At 40.5% G+C, this 18,582-nt stretch overlaps 1 protein-coding gene and 1 pseudogene across 1 annotated transcript in view; one reads left to right on the forward strand and one right to left on the reverse strand.

The window, feature by feature from the left end:
• Window positions 1-312, reverse strand: part of LOC109891260 (fibroblast growth factor receptor substrate 2-like) — a 39,160-nt gene extending 38,848 nt beyond the window's left edge. Inside the window, exon 1 of the mRNA XM_020483665.2 lies at window positions 76-312. The gene's annotated coding sequence lies outside the window, so the exon portion shown is untranslated. The remainder of the gene's footprint in view (window positions 1-75) is intronic.
• Window positions 313-14,657: 14,345 nt separating this feature from the next.
• Window positions 14,658-17,122, forward strand: LOC109890254 (translocator protein-like; annotated as a pseudogene).
• The last annotated feature ends 1,460 nt before the right edge of the window (window positions 17,123-18,582 follow it).

Raw genomic sequence — 18,582 nt, forward strand, 5'->3', positions numbered from 1 at the left:
GGGACACATGGGAGAAAGCCATATCGCAGATAACAGGTTTACTAAAGGAAACATACAGCAGCGGTTGCTACTCACATGTTTGGCAAGGATTGTTATGCGAGACGAGAATGATCAAGACTGCAAATTGTTGTCAGAGCTGGTCAGATACGCGTCGGTTTCTGATGCTAGTATTGTATATGACACTTGTTAAATAAGAAAGGAAAATAAATTATCTGAAAATAAAGCAATAAACTGTTGTTTATATTTTATTTACGCCCCCCCTGCTGCAGCACGGGCCTCTCTTTGACATTTCCCGACCACCGGGGTGAGAGTTCACAATCAGACAACGAGGTTTTGTGGAGCGACAAGAAGGTAAAGAAAGCTGGAGGACTGAATGTGACGCTAAGGTGTGAATATGGTTTGCTATAGGACGATGTGGTAGGTGCTAGGCCCGTGTGCAGCCCCTACAAGAATAGTCACAGTAGGCAAATTGGCGTTTAAAAGACATCTAAAATACGGATTTTATCCAGACGTTGAAATTAGTTTCAATTTAGGTTCTGAATGAAAGGTGAAAATACGTATTTTCCAGACTTTGAAATCAGGTTCATTTTCAGTTCTGAATGAGAGTTGAAATACGTAATTTATAGACATCTATGTTTGGGCCAAATCAAGGCTGGTCCAGACCGGACAACATCTGAACGAAACATAGACATCTATGATTGGTTCAGATTTGGACCGGACTGGACCAAAAACCAACGTCCATGGACGTGGAAGTCAAGGCCAGAGTTATCGCCTAAAGCAGGGGTGGGCAACTCCAGTCCACAGGTCCGGAAAAGTGTCACACTTTTCTCCCATCCCAAGTCAACACAATGAATTAATTAAGCTAATTCTAAACTGAAGATTATGATTAGCTGATTATTGGAGTCACATGTGTTAGCTGGGACTGGGGTAAAAGTGTTACACCATCCAGGCCCCAGAGAACTGGAGTTGCCCATCCCTGGTCTACAGTGTTGCCTAAAATTTTATTTTAGGAATCCCGAATCTACACTACCGGTCAAAAGTTTTAGAACACCTACACATTCAAGGGTTTTTCTTTATTTTTATAAAATTCTACATTGTAGAATAATAGTGAAGACATCAAAACTATGAAATAACACATCATGTAGTAATCATGTATCATGTAGTAATCATGTAGTAATCAAAAATGTGTTAAACAAATCAAAAAATATTTTATATTTGAGATTCTAGAAATAGCCACCCTTTGCCTTGATGACAGTTTTGCAGACCCTTGGCATTCTCTCCTCCAGCTTCACATGGAACACTTTTCCAACAGTCTTGAAGGAGTTCTCACATATGCTGAGCACTTGTTGGCTACTTTTCCTTCATTCTGCGGTCTGACTCATCCCATCCTATCTCAATTTGGTCTAGGTAGGGGGATTGTGGAGGCAAGGTCATCTGATGCAGAACTCCATCACTCTCCTTCTTGGTAAAATAGCCCTTACACAGCCTGGAGGTGTGTTGGGTCATTGTCCTGTTGAAAAATAAATGGTAGTCCCATTTAGAGCAAAACCAGATGAGATGGCATATCGCTGCAGAATGCTGTGGTAGCAATGCTAGTTAAGTGTGCCTTGAATTCTAAATAAATCACAGACAGTGTCACCATCAAAGCACCCCCACACCATAACACCACCTCCTCCATACTTTACGGTGGGAAATAGATATGCAGAGATCATCCGTTCACCCACACCACGTCTCACAAAGACAAGGCCGTTGGAACCAAAAATCTCCAATTTGGACTCCAGACCAAAGGACACATTTCAACCGGTCAAATTTGTTTCTTAGCCAAAGCAAGTCTCTTCTTCTTAACCTCTCTGCGCACCGAACCAGTTAGCGGGATGAAATTCGACAACATACGGTGATCGCTACATAAATAGTCATATTAAACATTCATGAAAATACAAGTGACTCACATGTTTCGAAAGCCTAGAATGTTGCTAATCCGTTGTCAGATTTAAAAAAGGATTTAATGCGATTATCTGAGGATAGAGCCCCATAAAAAACAACTATTTCAACCAGCACAGGCGTAACAAAATCACAAACTGCAATAACATAAATTGTTTACCTTTGATGATCTTCCTCTGTTTGCAATCCCAATGGTCATTGTTACACAATGAATGGTCTTTTGTTTGATAAAATCAATTTTTATAGCCTAACACGAAACATTTTGTGAACCGCTTGTGTCGTGAATTCCGTCTCATTCCATTTTCAACGACACATTAGATGAAAATACACACACTAAATGTGACTTTTCCAGTCATGTTTGGTTTCATTGCAATCAACTGGTTTGTTTGTAACACAACCAAACCTGATGGGTCATTTCGCGGGACATATTGACTGAAAGAAACTGATTTGAAGACAACAAGTAATGACATCATTGTGCACCAATGATATGACCACTGTTTCGTTGATTGACTGTATTTTAACCCAATGACCACTGATCGTCTTGAAATCTAGCTGGGTAGATAGCCAATGAGCTGAGGTAAACGGCAATATGTAATGTTTATGTGTGGGAAGACCAACCCATGTAGTAAACTCCGGCGTAAAGAGGGTCATTCGCCATTGAAGTTTCATACCGGAAGGAGCAACGCATGTTACGCACAGCATTGTTTTGGGAAAGCGCATCTTCAGCTGTTTATATATCAATCAGTATGGCGACTAAGTCAGGGAAAGCTAAATGTAAGTCCAGATATACAGTTGTACACACAATTTTAGAAGAAATTGATCGGGAAAGTGAGACAGAGATTGTTGGAGGACGATTCATTTAGCGATTCCCAAATGGAGGAATATTTTTTGAACGGAGAGGACATCGTTTTGGACTGGTAAGTTTTTCTCATGCCAATGCCGTTGTTTGAAATTAATAATATAAAATATTATTTGTGAAATGAAATAGCCTATTTGAGGCTGTTGAGGGGAGGGCAGGCCCACAACAATGGCCAAAGTGAAATGGAGACAGTAGATACAGCTGGTCTGTTGTAATATAATAAAGACAGTAGATCTAGCTGGTCTGTCATAATATAATAGACAGTAGATCTAGCTGACATGTCATAATATAAATGAGACAGTAGATCTAGCAGGTCTATAATAATATATTCAACCTTATGTTCCCTGTACTCTATATATATCTGTTTATTATACCTGTTGATACAGGGCTCATATGTGAAACTATTCTGACTGAACATTTTCTTTCACAGTGACACTGACTCCAAATGGGAGCCCCCAGTGCCAAGGTGTCCATCCCCCACTGAAGCTGGTTCATCCAGCTCCTGCCACAAGTGTTGTCTGCCCAAATTTATTTCTGCAGGCATGGATGTGCCTCAGGGCCAAAAGGGCACAGTATGGAGGCGTCGCTGTGTTCTTTGCAAAATGAAGTCCCCCATCACCGGCACCACATGCTTGGTGACCCTCTGCTTTACAGCAGAAAGAGACTGCTATGGCACCTGGCATCAGCAGCACAATATTGTGTAGAGGACTGAGGGTCTTCCAAATATTGAAAGTGTTCTTTTGTAAAAAAATATATATATTTTTTCTCCATTTTGGGGGGTGGTGTGTTACAAAACCATTTTGGTATTTTGTATATAGTTATTCCGTTCAAAATGTATACCTTCACCAATTTGGCCACTTGGGTACATTTGGGCAACTTGTGTGGGACACCTGGGTGACTTCATGATAAATGTCATGTAGAACACTCATTTTGGAAGTTATCATTCTGAAACTTTGCACAAGTACTGTTGCCCTCTTATGTTTTTCACTGAAATTGTCCCCATCATCCTATCTGAATGTTTGTTTTGTCTTGTTCATTTTAAAGTTGATGATACAACAATAAAAATGAAAAACGTATGTTTTTTCATTGTATTATCTAAACCAGATCTATTGTGTTATATTCTCCTATATTCAATTCACATTTACACAAACTTCAGAGTGTTTTCTTTCAAATGAAATCAAGAATATGCATATCCTTGGTTCTGAGCCTGAGCTACAGGCAGTTAGATTTGGATATGTCTTCAGGCAGAAATTTAAAAAGTAGGGGGTTAGCTGTAAGAGGTTATTAACCTTGTGACCCATTCCATACATATGTTGTTTGTCGTGTAGCCTGAAGGGGGTGTATCTTGGCTATAAAAGACCATTGTACTTTTGTCTCGAGGCTCTCAACAAATCATCTGAGGGTGCTTCGTCGACCAGCTATCATTAACGTAGAGCACTCAATTGATTCACTTTAAATGTGTGTGTTGTATTGATCTGCTCCCTTATTCATTTGTGAATAAAGATTTAGGTTAAGAATAACTCTGAATTGTCCTCATTTGATAGTAAAGAAATTACCCATCACATTTGGCGATGAGGATGGGATGTGAATCTTCACTTGGTGACCGCTCCTGACGACCTGGGTAAATCGTGCACGAGGGATCCCTCAAACTTGGGATCTCAGGGAGACCACACTTCGGGAATGGAGCAGATGGACCCACCTTTGATCTGAGAGGCAGAGAGCCAAGTGGATACCACATCCCGAACTTAGTTTTAAAAAAGAAAGAGGTGAGCGAAACAAGCAAAGTGAAGTTTTTATTATTTTAAATGTGCTAGCCATGTATGCCCTGGGTTTGGTCATTTAGGGTTAAACATCTATAATCTGTGTGAACCAAGTGAAAACTAGAATCTGTGTGAACTAGTTAAGGCCATTTATGATATAGTATAAGATAGTAAGGTGCACTTAAGGCGTAATTGTTTTAAACCTGTACCCCATTTTAGAAGTATTGAGAGATGTAAATGTATGAGTTGTATTATCCTAGGAACTAACCATTAGAAAATAGAAAATATTCCTGCAGGTCGAAAAACAATTAATTTATGAGGTATGTTTGGGAATATTATTGTGACAATACAGAGGCGGATGCAAGATGCTCGATGGTTTAATGAATACAGTTTACAGCAGCAACAGGGCAGACAGACTGTACTCAGACGGAATCCGACCCAGGGACTAGGGCGCATCTTCCGATGATAGCGTGCTGAGAAATCCAGGGGAGTGTGTCCGGATGGGTAGGAGGGAGCACAGCAGATAATCCACACAAGGGTGGTGAGAGATGAGCACGGACACACGACACAACCTCAGAGAAGTAACAACGGTCTGACAACAGGAAACACTGGTTACAGAACATATAAAGGGAAGATAAGTGATTCCAGCTGGCACAGACAATCAGGCCGAGATGGGGAACCACGCCCACACAAACATGAGAGAGAGAGAGAGAGAGAGAGAGAGAGAGAGAGAAAGAGAAAGAGAAAGAGAGAGGGAGGCAGTGGATTCATGAACCGTGACAATTATTGCGTGACTGTGATATGAGAGTTGTGTGAATGTGGAAATGAGTCTTAATCAGATGATTGAAATTTGGATAATAAGCATTGATATAATGTTATCTTGGGGTTCTGTTCCTTCACTGCCCATCATTGAATATCACAGGGTGATATTGAGAGCGGGATCATATTTTAGAAAGCAGCGTCTATAGTCTATAGTTCCTGAGAGGCTTGATTTTGCCGTGGTTTCTGGGAGGTTAGAGAACTGTTGAGGATCCCATGACGGGCTGGTCATTGTCCGGGAGACAAAAGTACATTTTTTGGTTACACTGGGAGTATGTTTGGAGTGGAGAGTCCTTGAAAACGCAAATGGAATGGTTGATGTGAGTACCTAAGAATTTCCTATATTTTATATGGATTCTGTGAAGATATGAAAATGTGATTAATTCTATGTGTGTATGTGTGAATAATCATTTACTAGAGATTTGATAAAGTCATACGAGGAATATAATGAGATGCAACTTAAACAACCCATACGTAGACGTACGTAGGTTTTGAGTTGGTCTCTTTAATCGATCATTTGATAAAGATGAGGTTTAAGCATTATTAAACTGTCTACAAAGTCTGGGCAATTGTCTCAGAAACTGTTTGGAGTGTGTCCACTATTGGTTAATTTACCTTAACGATGTAACTATAAAATGCTTATTGGATTTTCTTTCCCCCAGGTACAAGATTTTTTTTTAAACTGCCCTTAAAACCTTTTGTGACTAGGGGGCAGTATTTTCATTTTTGGAAAAATAACATGCCCATAGTAAACAGGATATTTGGTCAGGACAAGATGCTAGAATATGCATATAATTGACAGCTTAGGATAGAAAACACTCTAATGTTTCCAAAACTGTACAAATATTGTCTGTGAGTATAACAGAACTGATATTGCAGGCGAAAGCCTGAGAAAAATCCAATCCGGAAGTGACTCATCTTTTGAAAGCTCTGCGTTCCAATGCGTCCCTACTGAGCAGTGAATGGGCTATCAACCAGATTACTTTTTTCTCCGTATTCCCCAAGGTGTCTACAGCATTGTGACGTAGTTTTACGCATTTATGTTGAAGAATACCTGTAAGCGGCTACATTGCGCAACTGGTCACCTGATGGCTCCCAGAGTGATTCTCGCGTAAAATACAGAGGTAGCCATTATTCCAATCGGTCCTACTGAAAAACCAATTGTCCCGGTGGATATATTATCGAATAGATATTTGAAAAACACCTTGAGGATTGATTATAAACAACGTTTGCCATGTTTCTGTCGATATTATGGAGCTCATTTGGAATATTTTTCTGCGTTTTCGTGAATGCAATTCCAGGGCGATTTCTCAGCCAAACGTGAAGAACAAACTGAGCTATTTCGCCTACAAAAATAATATTTTGGGAAAAAAGGAACATTGACTATCTAACTGTGAGTCCCGTGAGTGAAAACATCCGTAGCTCATCAAAGGTAAACGATTTAATTTGATTGCTTTTCTGATTTCCGTGACCAAGTTACCTGCTGCTAGCTGGACAAAATGCTATGCTAGGCTATCGATAAACTTACACAAATGCTTGTCTAGCTTTGGCTGTAAACCATATTTTGAAAATCTGAGATGACAGGGTGATTAACAAAAGGCTAAACTGTGTCTCAATATATTTCACTTGTGATTTTCATGAATAGGATTATTTTCTAGGAATATTTATGTCCATTGCGTTATGCTAATTAGTGTCAGTCGATGATTACGCTCCTGCACGCGGGATGGGGAGTCACTAGAGGTTTTAAGAAGAAAAAAAAATCTTCTTCCCAGTATGAGAGGAGTTGCTATATTTATTGAATGAACCTTTTTCCATAAAGTTAGTGATTTAAGATGGAATCTCGACGTAACTTATAATGTTGTACAAAGCCTAGGGTATCCATCAAACTAATTATCATTGCGGGATTAATATGATGTAGTAAAGTATTTGAAATATGTTGCATGAGAAAACATAATCTGATTTTATTAGATCTGTTTCCTAATCAATGAATGTCGATTTAACTTGTTGACTGCTAATCTGTTCCTTTTGCACATGTGAGAATCTCTGCGGAGAAATGCTTGGACCTTTAAGGCTATTTTCTGGGAATTGTGTCATTATTATGTGCCAGATGTTAAGATACAAACCATCATAATTGGGTTATTTGCAGGATTTCTTCATCATTTCAATAGCATTGGGTCTATGGTGTTGACTAAAATCTGTGTTTCTGATTGTAATTCAACTATTGGTATGTTTTGCCTGGACAGATACGACCACCAGGGTTTGTTTAAAATATGAACTGAACGTTTTAACAGCTTGCTTAGCTCAAATTGAAAGGCTAATTTATTCAGCATAAATACCGAGGCGATTTCGATGTAATACATTGTCTGTTGCCTAAATGGTCTGCTGGAATAACATACTGAGTTGTATTGAAATAACTGAATCAAAGAAGAGACAGTTACCTAAATCGAATGAATTCTAATAATAGCGGATAGGTAATTGCAATAGAGCTATGCCCTTGATCATAATTTATATCTAAACATGGGTATTACTTATTGCAGGATACAACTGCAATGAACTGAAGTTGTGGTTAGGAGAAGGCTCTGGTATTCTGAAATGTTTAGTTTTTTCTTATGGATTGACTGAACATTTCATAAGTGTGGAGCCAAAAGAGAAGAGAAAGTTGTCAAGTTTGTTTTTAACCTTACAATAGAGGTAAGCGCAGAACGTTGTTAGAGAATGGGTTATATTTTTTTCCTACTGGTAAGAAAAGAAGAGTTAGTCGTGCTCGCTGGGCTATATCGGGCTGTAAGGGATGAAGTGGGACAATTGCAGTAGAGGTCTGAATAGTTGAATTGGAAATGTTCTGTGATAATTTCTGATTACTGTTGCTGGGTTTTATAGTTTTAGGTAACACCAGTGAATTTGAGCAGGAAGTTAATGTATTCTAACATTATAATCTGTTTCCATTACGTGGAACAATCTCCGGTCATGAAAGTGGATTGCAGTTTGAGTTTATTTTTATTTTTACAGGGACAGTGCACATTAATCAAAGTTTCAGTAAAAGTGCCGGTTTTAGCCAGCCGGCTATTTTTCAACCGCAGTCCCTGTGCAGGTTATTTAAAACAATTACAATACAGACAATCAAGGAACAGTGAGCACACGCAGAGTGACATAGAACAAGCAACACATAGCACGCAAAAAGCAACAAAACAAAATAAATAGTGTTTCCACGTCTCACCAGCTACAGACAACATGGAAAGCGGCAATACACAGCTCGGGATTATTTTCACTAGTCTGATTGGCCTTTAGCCATGTCTTCATGTTATTTTTGAAGGTGTGATAGGTGGTACAATTGTGTGTGTCTGGTGGCAGGGTATTCCAGACATGGGAAGCACTCACAGAGAAAGCAGATTGACAAAAGATAATTTTCCTTAAGGGAACTATACAGTCACCTCTCATGGCAGACTTTGTGGATCTGCTGCCATAGGTTTGGGTTTTCTGTTTAACAAAAGTACCGAGTGGAGGGGGAGCCAGACCATTTAGGATCTTGAATACAAGACATGCGTCAGTGTATTGCACAAGATCTTTCCAACTCAGGAGCTCATGCTTTCTGAGGATGTAACAGTGATGATGGCTATTGGGCTTCCTATCAAGCATTTTTAGAGCCTGATTGCAGACAGACTGAATGGCTTTTAATGTTGTTCAGCAAGCTTGGGCCCAACTATTCAAGCAGTATGTTAAATGGGGGCGTATCATAGATTTGAAGTACAGTTTTGATACCTCTGTCGTCAAACAATTTCATATCGGAAAATAGCAAGATTGAATTTTGTTGTTTGATTTACCTTTTTCACCTGCCTTTTAAAAGAGAAGTTTGAATCAAGTATGATGCCAAGGTACTTAAAATCAGATACCCCCTGGAGCTTTTCCCCTAACACATAGACATCTGGCATCAGTTGCCCTCTCTGTGAGGAACATGCAGACTATTTTCTTCACATTGAGATAAAATTGTAGACCTGCACAAGGCTGGGATGGGCTACAAGACAATAGGCAAGCAGCTTGGTGAGAAGGCAACAACTGTTGGCGCTATTATTAGAAAATGGAAGTTCAAGATGACGGTCAATCACCCTCGGTCTGGGGCTCCATGCAAGATCTCACCTTGTGGGGCATCAATGATCATGAGGAAGGTGAGGGATCGGCCCAGAACTACACGGCAGGACCTGGTCAATGACCTGAAGAGAGCTGGGACCACAGTCTCAAAGAAAATCATTAGTTACACACTACGCCGTCATGGATTAAAATCCTGCAGCGCACTCAAGGTCCCCCTGCTCAAGCCAGCGCATGTCCAGGCCCGTCTGAAGTTTGCCAATGACCATCTGGATGATCCAGAGGAGGAATGGGAGAAGGTCATGTGGTCTGATGAGACAAAAATAGAGCTTTTTGGTCTAAACTCCACTCGCCGTGTTTGGAGGAAGAAGAAGGATGAGTACAACCCCAAGAACACCATCCCAACCGTGAAGCATGGAGGTGGAAACATAATTCTTTGGGGATGATCTTCTGCAAAGGGGACAGGATGACTGCACCGTATTGAGGGGAGAATGGATGGGGCCATGTATCGCGAGATCTTGGCCAACAACCTCCATCCCTCAGTAAGAGCATTGAAGATGGGTCGTGTCTGGGTCTTCCAGCATGACAACGACCCAAAACACACAGCCAGGGCAACTAAGGAGTGGCACCGTGAGAACCATGTCAAGGTCCTGGAGTGGCCTAGCCAGTCTCCAGACCTGAACCCAATAGAAAATCTTTGGAGGAAGCTGAAAGTCCGTATTGCCCAGCAACAGCCCCGAAACCTGAAAGATCTGGAGAAGGTCTGTATGGAGGAGTGGGCCAAAATCCCTGCTGCAGTGTGTGCAAACCTGGTCAAGAACTACAGAAACATATGATCTCTGTAATTTCAAACAAAGGTTTCTGTACCAAATATTAAGTTCTGCTTTTCTGATGTATCAAATACTTATGTCATGCTATAAAATGCAAATTAATTACTTAAAAATCATACAATGTTATTTTCTGGATTTTTGTTTTAGATTCTCACAGTTGAAGTGTACCTATGACAAAAAATTACAGACCTCTACATGCTTTGTAAGTAGGAAAACCTGCAAAATCGGGCAGTGTATCAAATACTTGTTCTCCCCACTGTAGATACTCTACTGGAGCCAAAATATGACTGTAGGGTGTCAGCAAATATAATTCAATGTTTACACTATTCATCTATGGCAAAGATACTTATACGTTTCCCCTTTCATATGTGTCTGGTGTTACCTAGTTACTGGCTAGCTAGGTCTTCAGCTAGCATAGGGGGGGTGTTCAAAACTCTGATGCAGTTGTCATGTCAACACATCTGTCAGTGCTGCTGTGAACCGCATCACAAGAGACATGCCAAATGGGAGATGTATACTTCATTGATGCAATTTCAAAGTTTGAGTTTGATTTGCTTGAGATGATTTTGCTCGAGATGATTTTACTGCAACACTGTTTGCTGCATCTAAGTTTCCTGACATGGGCTTTTCAAAGAGCTGTCAGTCAAGGCGAGCTCATGAATATAAGCTCCCTGCCCACTCAGCCTGTCTTTTCAAACTTCCTGGTAGTAAACCATGAGAGAAGAAGTACTTTAAAAAAAATTTGCGCATGTAAAAGTGCAGGTACTCGGAATTATATTTTAACACTGTTGAATAGTTCATTGTCTCTAAATACACTGTATCAGCCAGACCAACTTTAATGTCTTCACCCAGCTCTCCTACAAAATATGAAGAACATATTGGTCTTGTGTGTCAGTGGATTTATCTGTTATTATGGAGATGCTTTGTTTTTTTTTACCAGACTGCACCTCCGTTCTTTACATGTGTTAATGAATGTGTGCATTTTGGGATATTGGCACTTACAAAAGCCATATCCTTAGCATTTACATTTGACATGTATTTCTACAGCGAATGGAAATGGCTACTTTTTTCGGAAAAAGGTTACATTTTCTAACATAAAAAATGTATATTATTCCCATATAATGTTGACAAGACAATGAATAAGTACAATATTTTTGTTGATATGGCCTGAAGATAAAAAAATATGTATTTGAAGTCATTCCACATGGTTGGACTAATTGGATTATTACATTAGATCAAGGGTGTCAAACATATGGCAGGGGATGAACTCAATATACTTTAAAATGACTAAAACCAAATGGAAACTGTATAAAAATTATAAGACCTATATTCATAGTTTGACTGTCCAGCTCGCTAATAATCTTGATGAATAGACGCAAGGAAATACAACCAAATGTCAGTGCAGTGCTCGAATGCGGCCTCGGGGGCTAAATTTGGACACCCTGCATTTAGATCAAGGGTTCCCAAAGTTTTTCACTTCCAGCATTGGGGAACATCCCGAGCCCCCGCTGCGCACGCCACATCTATTTCTATGGGCACAAGCACTGTTGACACAAACTGTTCACACCCCTCTTGTTGGTGGAGAGAATTTTGAGGTTTAAAGCTTATTTCCAGCAATTCTATACATTTTGTCATGGGGGTACAAGGAACATTTTACAGTTTTAAAGCACATTTTCTAATGTGTATTCATGTGATATTTGCGTAACAACAATTTTTTCTTCTAATATGGGCTAGCTGATCTGGACATTTCTGACAAGTTATAAATCACTCTTTATGGTATGCAATGACTAACATGACAAGAGGAAATGATGCACTACCCAATTACGAAATTGCACCTTGTGGGAGCTGGGGACCTGCTGACCGCACGCCCTACAGTTTGGGAACCACTACGTTAGATGATCATGGTATGCACTCGTGACAATTAATTCAAGTGGTGTGAGAAGGTGCTTTTTCGGCCTCTTGAGGTCGGAGGAACGAGATGCGGGGTAGAAAAAAAACGACTAAAACACCTGGCCCTACATTAACAAGTAGTTTAACAAGTAGTTTATAAATGATACATGCAGGCCTATAGGCTACAAGTAATTATTTCATCTTGTTCATTTATAATACCATTTAAAGTTCAACTGTTTGGCAGGTTGTGAAGTATTGTAGGCTAATTCTGAATGGGAATTTTTCAATGTCACATTCATGATCTTCAGCACTACCCCAACATCAACATACACAAAAAGTATGTGGACAACCCTTCAAATTAGATTCAGCATTTTCAACCACACCCGTTGCTGACAAGTGTACAAAATCGAGCATACAGCCATACAATCTCCATAGACAAACATTGGCAGTAGAATGGCCCGTACTGAAGAGCTCCGTGACTTTCAACGTGGCACCGTTATAGGATGCCACCTTTCCAACAAGTCAGTTTGTGCCCTGCTAGAGCTGCCCCCGTCAACTGTAAGTGCTGTTATATTGAAATGGAAACGTTCATGGTTTCCATGGCCAAGCAGCCACACACAAGCCTAAGATCACCTGTTCCTAGGCCGTCATTGAAAATAAGAATTTGTTCTTAACTGACTTGCCTAGTAAAATAAAGGTAAAATAAAATAAAAATAAAATTTAAATGTCAAGCATTGGCTGGAGTGGTGTTAAGCTTACCGCCATTGAACTCTGAAAACGCGTTCTCTAGAGTGATGAATCACGCTTCACCATCTGGCAGTTCGACGGACGAATCTGGGTTTGACTGATGCCAAGAGAACGCTACCTGCCTGCCCGAAGGCATAGTGCCAACTGTAAAGTTTGGTGGAGGAGGAATAATGGTCTGGGGCTGTTTTTCATGGTTCGGGTTAGGCCCCTTTGTTCCAGTGAAGGGAAATCTTAATGCTACAGCATAAAACAACATTCTAGGTGATTCTGTGCTTCCAACTTTGTGGCAACAGTTTAGGGAAGGCCTTTTCCTGTTTCAGCATGACAATGACAATGCACAAAGCAAGATCCATACAGAAATGGTTTGTCGAGATCGGTGTGGAAGAAGTTGACTGGCCTGCACAGAGCCCTGACCTCAACCCCATCAAACACCTTTGGGATGAATTAGAACGCCGATTGCAAGCCAGGCCTAATCACCCAACATCAGTGCTCGACCTCACAAATGTTCAATTATTTTTTTAAAAACTAGGCAAGTCAGTTAAGAACAAATTCTTATTTACAATAATGGCCCACCAAAAGGCCTCCTATGGGGACGGGGGCTGGGATTAAAAATAATCAAATAAAAATATAGGACAAAATGCACATCTCGACAAGAGAGACATCACAACACTACATAAAGATAGACCTAAGACAGTAGCAAGGCAGCAACACATGACATCACAGCATGGTAGCAACACATGACAACAACATGGTAGCAACACAACATGGCAGCAGCACAACATGGTAGCATTACAAACATTATTGGGCACAGACAACAGCACAAAGGGCAAGAAGGTAGACAACAATACATCAGGCAAAGCAGTCACAACTGTCAGTAAGAGTGTCCATGATTGAGTCTTTGAATGAAGAAATTGAGATAAAACTGTCCAGTTTGTTTGTTGCAGCTCGTTCCAGTCGCTAGCTGCAGCGAACTGAAAAGACGAGCGACCCAGGGATGTGTGTCCTTTGGGGACCTTTAACAGAATGTGACTGGCAGAACGGGGGTTGTATGTGGAGGATGAGGGTTGCAGTAGATATCTCAGATGGGGAGGGGGGGGAGGTGATCCTTAAGCATCAACCAGTGGGTCTTGCGACGGGTATACAGAGATTACCAGTTTACAGAGTAGTAAGCAAGTCCCCACAGCAATGTTCTAACATCTAGTGGAAAGCCTTCCGAGAAGAGTATAGGCTGTTATAGCAACAAAGGGGGAGACCAACTCCATACTAATGCCCATGATTTTGGAATGAGATGTTAGACGAGCAGTTGTCCACATACTTTTCACCATGTAGAGTATGTGAAATGGCATCAAACCAATTATGAAGTTTAACAATATTGAAGTTTCCCTTGAAGTTGCAATAATAGACATCAAATTATAGCCTAATTTTGCAAGTCTAATACATTTTACAGAATAATAATTTACAGGTTTAACCAGTATATAATTAAGCAATAAGGCCCGAGGGGGTGTGGCTGTTCATAACATGACGCAACGCGGACTGCCTGGATACAGCCCGTAGCCGTAATATATTGGCCATATACCACAAACCCCTGAGGTGCCTTATTGCTATTATAAACTGGTTACTAATGTAATTACAGAAGTAAAAATGTTTTGTCATACGGTCTGATATACCATGGCTGTCAGCCAATCAAAATTCAGGGTTAGAACCACCCAGTTTATAATGAACTAATCATTAACAGCTCCCTCGCTTCTCCAGACATGTCGTGGCTGCCAATGCTTTGCCTGACTGCCCTGCCTCATCTAGGAGGGCTCTATGGAGGTTACATCACACGCAAGCAGGTGAAGACTTGGTACCCCACTCTCAACAAGCCGCCATGGCGTCCACCCAATTCTGCGTTGCCTATAGTGTGGACTACCCTCTACACAGGCATGGAGTGAGTGTCAGACAACATACTCTGCTAGGTTGAAAACAATCACCTAAGCCCCTTCTGTGTTATCACATTGTAATTACTGTAAGTCAACCAATATGGTTCTGTAAATCTACACCGATCTATACTGAACAAAAATATAAACGCAACAATTTCAACAACTTTACTGAGTTACAGTTCAAATCAGGAAATCAGTCAATTGCAATAAATTCATTAGGCTCTAATCTATGGATTTCACATGATTGGGCAGGGGCACACCCACTGGGGAGCCAGGCCCAACCAATCAAAATGAGTTTTTCCCCACATGTTTTTTTATTACAGACAGAAATACTCCTGAGTTTCATCAGCTTGTCCGGGTGCCTGGTCTCAGACGATCCCGCAGGTAAAGAAGCCGGATGTGGGTGTCCTGGGCAGGCGTGGTAACATCTGGTCTGCAGTTGTGAGTCTGGTTGGACTTACTGCCAAATTCTCTAAAACGATATGGTAGAGAAATTAACATTCAATTCTCTGGCAACAGCTCTGGTGGACCTTCCTGCAGTCAGCATGCCAATTGCACACTCCCTCAAAACTTGAGACATCTGTGGCATTGTGTTTTGACAAAACTGCACATTTTAGAGTGGCCTTTTATTGTCCCCAGTACAAGTTGCACCTGTGTAATGATCATGCTGTTTAATCAGCTTCTTGATATGCCACACTTCTCAGGTGGATGGATTATATTGACAAAGGAGAAATGCTCACTAATAGGGATGTAAACAAATTTGTGCACAAAATGAACATTTCTGGATTCTTTAATTTCATCTCATGAAACATGGGACCAATACTTTACTTGTTGCGTTTATTTTTGTTCAGTATAGATTCTAGAAAATATATTTTGTTTCCCAACTGAATCTGTTGGAAATCTGCTCCACGCACTTCATTCAGAAAAACATGTTCCCACTTGTTTTATTAAACGGATCATGAAATATGGAACTGACTTGCATCTTATTGTTGATGATCACCCTGATAGGTATGGCTCCTACCTGGTGTGGATGGAGTGTGGGGGGTTCACTGAGGATGCTGTGGCACCTTTGGGACTCTATACGTTGCAGCTGGCTCTCAACTGGGCCTGGACTCCCATCTTCTTTGGTGCACACAAGTTGAAAATGGTGATAAGATCATGCAAAGGTTGTGGGCCCATGGCTTCAGGTTTTGGGGTAATGGGGAGTTGATGAATAAAAACAAAAAAAGAACAGTACACTCAATGAGAATTTTCTCTGAATATAATTTTTCCAATAGGTGATCCATAGACACTTTTTGTAAAAACCACCTTCATTCTGCTACAGTGAGTGTGACATGACATATGAGCCATTTTGTGTTGTCTCTCCCCCAGGCCCTCATCAAGATAGTGATGCTGACTGGTGCTGTTGGAGCCACCATGGCATCCGGTCAATCGCACTACCAGCCTGCTCCTGACACCCTACCTGGCATGGCTGTGCTTGGCCACCTCCCTCAACTACTGCATCTGGAGAGAGAACCCGGATGAGGATGGAAAGGAGTAGGCAACACTGTGCCGTACTTGGTTTCTACCAGGTTCTGAAATATCTTTATTCCTGTTGAAATAACTGTCAGTTGATATTGCCACCAAAATGTGGTCTTACTAGTTGCGTTTATATTAAAATATTTTTTGCACTAAACCACATTTTCAAAAAATGGCTATACTATGTGTTGTGCCTACAATTGTATGAGGCAACAATGCTCAACATCAGTAATATGATCTTAATTAATTACATTGCGAATGTTATTGATAATAAAACAATTGTTTAGAAATTGCCATATTACCCCAGAAACATCTACCATCATTCCTATACGGTTATCAAAAACTCTTTATATTGCATAGCCTTTGTATTGACAGCTCCAAGGTCTAAACAATTAAGCCATTCGTATGCTACTGCATTTAAAAAAATGCATGTTTATCCCATAAACTAATCTCCATTGAAGAAATTGGTGCTTAGTTTTTGCAAGATTTCAGAAACCCCATCTTTACTCTTAAATGTATTCCAATATTTCTGTCGAAGCTTACCATGGCTTTGCAGAGAACTGATTTATTGTGCCAACTCTTATTACAAGGAAAGTACATGCCAGCAAAGCCTTAAGTACATCAGATTTGAATTAGAATTGCCTGTTGTTAAAAATATATTTTTTACTTGTCCTGAAGATGGATTCTTGAATTTATGAGATGTCCGCTACACCGCAAACACTGATTTCTATGATTGAACTCATTCTCTCTTTGCACTGGTTTGTTTACTTTCTTCCAATAAACATATTTACATGAACCCATGTCTGATTTTATAATATGCACTACTTGTAACTCATATCACCTTAAACTCAACCTAGACGGTAATCTACCCAATGCTAGGGCATTTGAGCAACGTCTGTTATATGGAAGATTGCCTGCTCCATGTAAAAGGCTGTGTTTGAATAGCATTTAACAGCCCAGAGCAGTCAGTGACTTTCCTGTGTCTATTTATACATATTCTCAGAGGTTGGAATAATCCTGTCGATTTGTTCAAATCAGGCCAATAAGAAAAGAGTTCCAAACCGCTCTGCCTAGAACAGTTTTCCTTTTCCCCCCTCAGACCACTCGGAGAGCAAAAGCATCCTGCTTGAGAAATTGTTCTTCCACCATTTTCATTGAAAACCATCACAGTAAGGTACCTTACTGTAACCCAGAAATGATTTGATATTGAAATAAAACTGTTGCATAAAACCTTTTAAAGGAGCAAACTAAAAAGATTTGGCATGGGTCCTGAGATCCTCAAAAGGTTCTAGAGCTGCAACATCGAGAGCAACTGACTGGTTGCATCACTGCCTGGTACGGCAATTGCTCGGCCACTGACCGCAAGACACGACAGAGGGTAGTGCGTATGGACCAGTACATCACTGGGGCTAAGCTGCCTGCCATCCAGGACCTCTACACCAAGCGGTGTCAGAGGAAGGCCCTAAAAATTGTCAAAGACCCCAGCCACCCGTCATAGACTTTTCTCTCTACTACCGCATGGCAAGCGGTACCGGAGTGCGAAGTCTAGGACAAAAAGGCTTCTCAACAGTTTTTACCCCCAAGCCATAAGACTCTTGAACAGGTAATCAAATGGCTACCCGGACTATTGGCATTGTGTGTGTCCCCCCCACCCCTCTTTTTACGCTGCTGCTACTCTTTTTTCATCATATATGCATAGTCACTTTAACTATACATTCATGTACATACTACCTCAATTGGGCCGACCAACTAGTGCTCCCGCACATTGGCTAACCGGGCTATCTGCATTATGAAATCAGCCCGACTAACCGGTGTCTGTATGTAGCCTTGCTACTTTTAGAGCCTCGCTACTGTATATAGCCTGTCTTTTTACTATTGTTTTTTTATTTCTTTACGCACCTATTGTTCACCTAATACCTTTTTTGCACTATTGGTTAGAGCCTGTAAGTAAGCATTTCACTGTAAGATCTACACCTGTTGTATTCATCCATTTTTGGACTTATAAATTGATATTGAATCTTGAAGAATATAACTTTGAAATGCCTCATGAGCTTGGTTCAACTGTTGTACCCTATCAGAACCTAAAATATGAGCTTGTCTTACTCAATTTTTGTAAACAAACACTATATAGCCTCAAAACAAGGTTAACTATAAGTTTGATATCATGAATGGTCAGTCCTTGCATCCATAGTTCCGTCTATGAATTTGAGAAT

The sequence above is a fragment of the Oncorhynchus kisutch genome, linkage group LG5, assembly GCF_002021735.2.
Source record: "Oncorhynchus kisutch isolate 150728-3 linkage group LG5, Okis_V2, whole genome shotgun sequence".
NCBI classification, from domain to species: Eukaryota; Metazoa; Chordata; class Actinopteri; order Salmoniformes; family Salmonidae; genus Oncorhynchus; species Oncorhynchus kisutch.